Source organism: Balaenoptera ricei, chromosome 1 (genome assembly GCF_028023285.1).
Source record: "Balaenoptera ricei isolate mBalRic1 chromosome 1, mBalRic1.hap2, whole genome shotgun sequence".
Lineage (NCBI taxonomy): Eukaryota > Metazoa > Chordata > Mammalia > Artiodactyla > Balaenopteridae > Balaenoptera > Balaenoptera ricei.
Window position 1 is genome coordinate 6,122,810 of NC_082639.1, and position 8,018 is coordinate 6,130,827.

General features: G+C 45.4%; 1 long non-coding RNA gene across 1 annotated transcript; it reads left to right on the forward strand.

Annotated features, from left to right (window-relative positions):
• The first annotated feature begins 708 nt into the window (after positions 1-708).
• On the forward strand, positions 709-3,363 carry LOC132347862 (uncharacterized). The gene is made up of 2 exons (XR_009497306.1): positions 709-1,343; positions 2,788-3,363. It is a non-coding gene; the product is annotated as an uncharacterized LOC132347862 (long non-coding RNA).
• The last annotated feature ends 4,655 nt before the right edge of the window (positions 3,364-8,018 follow it).

Genomic DNA, 8,018 nt, shown 5'->3' on the forward strand with positions numbered 1-8,018 from the left:
ATTTGGAGATAAGGAGACAGGCTGTCTGCAATTTACCTGCAAATGATTTAGAAAAAAAATACATACACATAGAAAGAGAGAGAATGATAAAGTGAAAGTGGCAAAATGTTCCCAAGTGGAAAAGCTGGGCGAAGGTTTTGGGGAGTTTTTTTGTAATGTTCTGGCAACTTTGTTTGAAATAAAATCCCCTTGTTTTAAAAAGAATACTTTGCGGAGAGTGCGAGACGCTAGCCGGACAGCGGTGGGTTAGCCCGCGCAGACTAAGCTTTGGAGAAGTTTGAGCCTGAAGAAAAGGAAAAGGAGGGCGCTGATCATTTGAAGGGTGGCATTTTTAAACGATGGGGATCTGGGAGGAGGAAAAGGTGCTCGAGAATATTTTAGGGCTGAAACTACGGTCTCAGAGGAGGGAGAGGGGAAGGAGGGGGAGGGGCTGAAAAATGTGGGATCGAGCCAGGGTCAGCCTTGGAGTGGAAGTGGGGGCCCTTTGGAAATTGGGGCCATTTACCCCGTGGGAGTGAGGTGGGCCCCCCTCAAGTCGGCCGCCGGAAGCGATGGCCCTTTTAAGGCGCGGGCAGCCGGAGGTGAGTCACGCGGGCCCGCCCCGTGGGCGTGCGCCGCCCGCCCCGCCCCCGCCGCCAGCGCGCCCCGCCCCCGCCCCCGCTCCCTCCGCCCCCCCGCCCCGCCCCCACGCCAAAGGGGCCCCGGCGGTCGCGGCGCAGGAAGTGGGCTCTCGGCTCCGCTTCATTCTTTTCCCCTGAGCCAGGCGTCTTCGCGCCTTTATCAAAGTTATTTTTACGCGTTGAGAAATTTTCAAGTGAGCACTTGTGCGGTGGCACCTTCTCCTTGTCGCGGTTGGGCCTTGAAGAAATTCCCCGGCTTATTTATAGCCCGTGTTTATTTTTACTCAAGTCCTGAACTTGAGCCTCTAGAAGTAGTCTGAGCGGCGGCAGATCGGGAGGGAATCCTGGCTTTGCGACCACGGATCCAGTAACTGGGTCTGTTCTGTGACCTGGGGGAGCCCCCGCGGGGCCGAGAAGAGGGACAGACCCAAGTTCAGTGCCGGGCTAGGGGCGCTGCCGGAGACCCCGTGCAGGCAAAGAGCGACCTTGGCCATCCAGCCCCTCCCGCAGTGCCCTTTAATCTCAACCCCCCACTCCAGGTGCAAAATCAGACCGCCCTCGTCCTCCCTTACTGGTTGTTCCCTTCTGAGATCGGATCAGTGGCATCAGACTTTTGAGGAAAGTGATGACTTAGGTTTCTCTTGACCCTGAAGCTCAGACTTACACATCCTCTTAGTCTCTTGGGAGCTCCATGCGGTGACGTGGAGCCCTTCACAGAAACAGGTAAGTTTCCTAAGCGGTAGGGAGTTACCCCTAGCAGGGTGGGGTGGGGTCCTTGAGGAGTTTTCCCTCTCCACCCTCATATTTGCTGGGCCTGCTCTCAGCCAAGGAAAGAGCCACTTTAGGAATGGAAACAAGTCGAGGTGTGACATAAAGAATGGGTTTCAAAGCCACCACACGCGGGCCCCCTCGCATGTATTAACACAGTGAAATTTCCCAGAGGTTGTCCAGAGAGGGTGTGGATTTACAGTCCTGGAAGACAATTTTGACAAAAACTCCGGATTTGGCCTTGAACGTTCGGATTCCCTATGTGACTGGCTTGCTCAAGCCTGATGGAGCCCGCCTTTCAGGGTAATCTTTGGGGCTCATAATTCAGCGCTGAATAGACCCCATCTTGGTTCTTTTACATTCGCCTGAAGCAGTTAGACTTTCCATTATCTCTCATGAGTCAGGGCCTGTTGAATTTATTTTACATTTATTTTAATACAGCCCGGAGTTGGCTGAGGTCATCCTCATTCAGCTCCAGACTGTAAAACGCCATTAGGCCAGCAGTTCAATGTAAAAGAAAGGAACAGAGGCTAGTGCTCTTTTGTTTGATTTTGCTTTTACTCTTCCCAGAAAATGGGTCTGTGGGTGGGAGCCCAGGGATAACAGACCTCTGGTCTGAGGCAGAGATTCTGCAGGTAGACAAACACCCGTTTTAAAATCTGATTTGAACTTTGGGTTATTGAAAACAGTGATTTCTTCTCTTGACTTTATTCCTTTATGCTTCATTAGTTTAAAGAGTTGTTTATTGAAAAGTTATGAAAATTGTGAAGCTCCTAAGAGCCAAAAGACAAAAAGTCTTTTGAATGTTGCAGTAGGTATAACTCTCTACTTTTAGCTATCCAGTTTTCTGTGATTTCGGCCTGATTTGCTTATGTATGTACAGGCATACTTTTTATTGTCTTGCACGTTATTGTGATTAGCAGGTACTGCGGTTTTTCCAAATTGGAGGTTGTGGCAGCCCTGTGTCAAGCACGTCTGTCAGCACCATTTTTCTAGCAGCACTTGCTCACTTCTTGTCTCTGTGTCACATTTTGGTAGTTCTCTCAGTATTTCAAACTTTGTCATTATTATTATATTTATTATGATGGTCTGTGATCAGTGATCTTTGATGTTACGTATGCAAAAAGATTATAACTCCCTGAAGTCTCAGATGATGGTTAGCATTTTTTTTAACAAGAAAGTAATCAAGGTATACACATTGTTTTTTTAGACCTCATGCTATTGCACACTTAATAGATGACAGTAAACATCACTTTATATGCGCTGGGAAGCCAAAAAACTTGTGTAACTTACTTTATGGGGATTTCACTTTATTGCAGTGGTCTAGCATGAAACCCACAATATCTCTGAGATATGCCTGTGATGAAATTAATTTCATTTTCCTCTTTTTATGCTTCAGGAGATGGGAAGAGTACGTTTAATGTGATTTCAAAAACATTGGGCTTTTGGAAGGAAACATTCTAAATAAGCATTGCTCTTCATGGTCCTAGACATGAACAGATGCCGGTCTCAGCATCCGTTAAAATTCATCAACAACAGGACTGCAGAAGGTGGCCGGATCTGGAGTTGATGCTTTCTGTCCAGAACAGACAGGACTGGCTGTGCAGAGGTGTCATGGGATGAAGGCACCTGAAGGTCCCCTCTATTCACAGGGGTTCTAAAACCGAGCTTCTCAGGAAACCTAGAAATAAGATATTTTTTCCTCCTAAATGATTTTTAATAATGGCAGTCACATCAACCATAATTTATTTCAACCTCACTAGTTGCAAGTATGTAATAATTTACCTACCTGTTGTAAAGGAAGTTTTGCTGAGCAAGAAAGATCAGAGGGAAAACATCTAATTTATGTAACAGAAAAACATGTTTGTCTTGATTTTAGAAGCCCTCATTTGTATATTATTAATTTAATGTTGATTTAAATGATCCTTCTCTGTTCCCTAAATAAATCTGCCAGTGTCTTCAGGGGGCAAGATTCTATTTTCTCTCACTTTGGGTTTCTATAGTTTTGAGGGTAATATAACTAAATTTCTTTTAAAATATTGAAGGGGATCAAAATATGTCATCCAAAAACACACCACTTTGGCATAAGGATTATTTTGAGCTAAAGGCAATTGAGAAAAAGCAGACACAGGAAAGGCAATCTGCCATCCCCGTATCGGCCTAAAAGCAGGTCATAAATTTCTCTGGTGAAGATGTTCTCCCCTCTCTCATACCAGGAAGGGAAGAGCAACCTTTATCACTGGAGATGGAGATGTCACCAGGATGAGTCTGCATAAATAAAACCCTGCTTTATCTTACATTAGTTTCTCCGATATATTTACCTTCCCATGATTTACCACTCCTAGAAACCAAAACCCTTGTCCTCTGTCTTTTCACTTCTGAAAAATTTTTTGCCCTTTGTTAAAATGGTATACAAGCCCCCTGAGTTTAACCACTTCATTTCTTTTCTATGAAGTCCTCCACGTGTGTTAAAATTAAAATATTAACCCATACACATAAAAATTAAAAATATTAACATCAAATAAAATTTGTATGCCTTTTCTCCTGTTAATCTGGCTTTTGTCCGTCTAATTTGCAGATCCCAGCTACAGAACCTAAGAGGAAAGAGGAAAGAGGAGTTTTTTCTTCCCCAACAGTATTCTCTAATTAGACTAGTTAAAATAGGTAATCCTATAATTCAATCTGATCTGTATGATTTTATGATATGGATAATTAGTTTTGAGGAAGAAACATCCAATTTATCACCATAACATGGAACCATTTGAAAATTCTTTCCAGATTTATTTGTGTCCTCCCCAGACACCCCAAGAATATCCATTTCCTGAGTCTGGAGACAAAGCAGATAAGAGATCCTGACTGCAGAGATTCGAAATTTAAAACAACACAAATGTGAATATGCTCTTCTTCCATTTGCCAGGCAATTCACCACCTGGCTGCTCTCACTGGCTGTGCTAATTGGTCATGAGAAGGAAGTTGCTAATGGCTTCCTTGGAATGAGTGTGGGCGTGTGCTGGAGATGACCCAGAGCCTGAGAAGTAAATGCAGTTTAGCTTAGCAGTAAGCCAGGGAGAGCCCTCATTGTCACCTTCGTCATCACCATCACCTCTGTCATCCTCCTTCTCTTCCTCCTCCTCCCCATCACCGTCATCCACTCCTCATACCTGCCCCTGTACACAGTGCCCGGCACCAAAGCAAGCACTTGACAAGCATCATCTCACAGTCACGCAGGATCAGAATCTTTCTTGGGATTCCATTCCTATCCAAAACATCATGATGACAGTTCCAGGGACAGACAGTGAGAAGTGTGCATCTTCCTGTCTTGAGTAGAGCAGCAAACGCAAGCTGGTTACTGGGTCCAAAGAGAAGACAAACCAGTTCAGGACCAGGTTTAGCTTCTTAGAGAGAAAGAAGAGTTCCCAGGAATAACTGAATCATTCATTCCGCAAAGATCTGGAGCGCCTGTAAAGAACGGGGACTGTGCTAGGTGCTGGGGTTACAGGGATGAACCAGGCAGAGATGGTCCCGACCTCAGTCTTCCATTTCTAAACAGAACCAGTAGGAACAGAAGAAGCAGGCAAAGATTCTGATCCTCTCAAACCCAGGACAAGATCAAAGAGAGCAGACAACTGTGACGTCGAAGAGAGAAGAAAGCCTATAGCTGCTCCCTGAGACGGGAGAAACTACGTCTTCTGGAGAAGCAGGGCCCAGGAAGGTCTCTGCGAGAGAGATGAGTCACGGGGGTGGGGTACTCCCAGCCAGTGGGAGCGGCCGGACCGACTGGACCTGGAGATGTTCTGTCTCCCCGGAGCGACCACCCGTCCACGTGCCCACCTGTTGCAGTGTCCACCCAGGGGCCACTGGTCCGGGCGGCACCTTCAGGAGACTGTGGGGTCCTGGGCCCGACGCTGGAGGAAGCAGAGGAGGGTTTCCCCAGTTTCCTCCTGCTGACATGAGAACAGTTGAAAGAGAAGATGAGGGAGATGAGTGATTACTTATTCGGGTTTTGACTTCATGGATCTTGCTCATCTTAAGATACCAGGAAAAAGAGGCTCTTAGCTAGAAGTGAGCACATGGGGCAGGGTCAAGAATGTGTTTGCCTGAGGACTGGCTGCATCCCGAGCAAGCTTGGAGCTGAATATTTCGGAGGAGGGAGAAAAACTCCAAGGCATCAATGACTTGGGTTGCTGTGGAGGACAGTGGGGTGATGTAGAAAGAACTGGAGGCACGTATATACAATGGAATATTACTCGGCCATAAAAAGGAATGAAATTAAGTTATTTGTAGTGAGGTGGATGGACCTAGAGTCTGTCAGACAGAGTGAAGTAAGTCAGAAAGAGAAAAACAAATACCGTATGCTAACACATATGTATGGAATCTAAAAAAAAAAAAAAGGTTCTGAAGAACCTAGGGGCAGGACAGGAATAAAGACGCAGACATAGAGAATGGACTTGAGGACACGGGGAGGGGGAAGGGTAAGCTGGGATGAAGTGAGAGAGTGGCACTGACATATACACACTACCAAATGTAAAATAGATAGCTAGTGGGAAGCAGTCACATAGCACAGGGAGATCAGCTCGGTGCTTTGTGACTACCTAGAGGGGCGGGATAGGGAGGGTGGGAGGGAGACGCAAGAGGGAGGAGATATGGTGATATATGTATATGTATGGCTGATTCACTTTGTTTTAAAGCAGAAACTAACACTATTGTAGAGCAATTATACTCCAATAAAGATGTTAAAAAAAAAAAAAAGGAACTGGAGGGCAGGAAGTGCCCAGTGATTCACCTGGGGAACAGTTAGGACAGGCAGAAATAATACTCGTGGCCCAGAAGTAGGATCTCACAGAAGTAGGCTGTGCAAGAGTGCGCCCCATCCTAAAGGGTGAGACCTGGCTGTAAGTCTGAGGGATGCAGGGTGAAGAGAGAGGGAAGGTAAAAGAAGGCCAGAAGGTAGCTGTTGTCATAGCATGTTGTGGGCCACCTGGACCCAGGAGAAATCCCATCCCGGTTCAGACAGAACTCCCCGTGGGCAGAGAGCAGCATCTAGGAGTGACATCTGAAGGAAGCCTCTTTGTGTAAATCGGTTTCTTTTTTTTTATTTTAATTTTTATTTTATATTGGAGTATAGTTGATTTAAAACATTGTTAGTTTCAGATGTACAGCAAAGTGATTCAGTTATACATATACTTATATCCATTCTTTTTCAGATTCTTGTCCCATATAGGTTATTACAGAATATTGAGTAGAGTTCTCTGTACTATACAGTAGGTCCTTGTTGGTGATCTATTTTATATATAGTAGTGTGTATATGTTAATCCCAAACTCCTAATTTATCCCTCCCCCTGCCCCATGTTTCCCCTTTGGTAACCATAAGTGTTTTTTTTTTAAATATTAGCTTTTTTTCTTTTTTTTTTTTTAAACTTTGGGTTTATTTATTTATTTATGGCTGTGTTGGGTCTTCGCTTCTGTGCGAGGGCTTCCTCTAGTTGCGGCGAGCGGGGGCCACTCTTCATCGCGGTGTGCGGGCCTCTCACTGTCGCAGCCTCTCTTGTTGCGGAGCACAGACTCCAGACACGCAGGCTCAGTAACTGTGGCTCACGGGCCCAGTTGCTCCACGGCATGTGGGATCTTCCCAGACCAGGGCTCGAACCCATGTACCCTGCATTGGCAGGCAGACTCTCAACCACTGCACCACCAGGGAAGCCCCATAAGTTTGTTTTTGAAGTCTGTGAGTCGTAGATCAGATTCTTTCACAAACCAAAGTTTGTTGAGTATCAGCCATTAGCCAGGTACTGGACAGGCACTTGTTCACACAGTGGTGAACAAGACAGATATCAGAGTCCCTGCCCTCCTGGACCTGACCTCTCAATGGCAGGAAGCAAGCAAAAACCGAAACGAAAATCAACAGACTAGTAAATACAATAATTGCAACTCTGAAGAAACAAGAGCTAAGATGGAGAGTAACTAAGGGGGACCTACAGAGGGAAGGGTAATCAGAGGAAGCCTCCTGGAGGCTGTGAAATTCAACCTGAGACCTATAGGAAGAGAAGAAGCTAGCTAAGCAAAGAGGAGATGAAATAGCAGGTGCAAATGTCCTGGGGCAGGAAAGAGTTGGCTATATTCAAAGGCTGGAAAGAACAGGGTAGGAGTAGTATTGGTTGAGCTTGGTGAGAAGGGAAAGGGGGCTATGGGGATTGCAGTAAAAATGGATTGTGGTGCCTCCTGACAAACTCTAGACTTGCCTTATTAACAATTTCATGTCTCAAAGCAACCACCCCCAGGAATGGCTACCATATGGAGGGGATGTTAGACAAGCAGAAATGATAGAAACCTGGAAGTAAGCAACTGTGTGACCTTAGGGTTCATGATATTCGAGAAGGATAATGTAGTCAGGTGTATGTTCTGATCTTTAGTGTGGGAGATTTCAAAAGACTTTGAGGAGCCTTATGATTCTAACACGTGCATCTCAAAAGGGGAGATCAGAAAAGTTGGAAACTCTAGTTGTGTAATTACAAATGACTTTCTTACTAATGAGGGAGAAATCGGCGTGAGTGTAGACATCATTCCACAACAGAGCTGAGATTTTTAAGGGACAGGTACCTAAAAATGGAAGGTTACATAATGATGGACAAA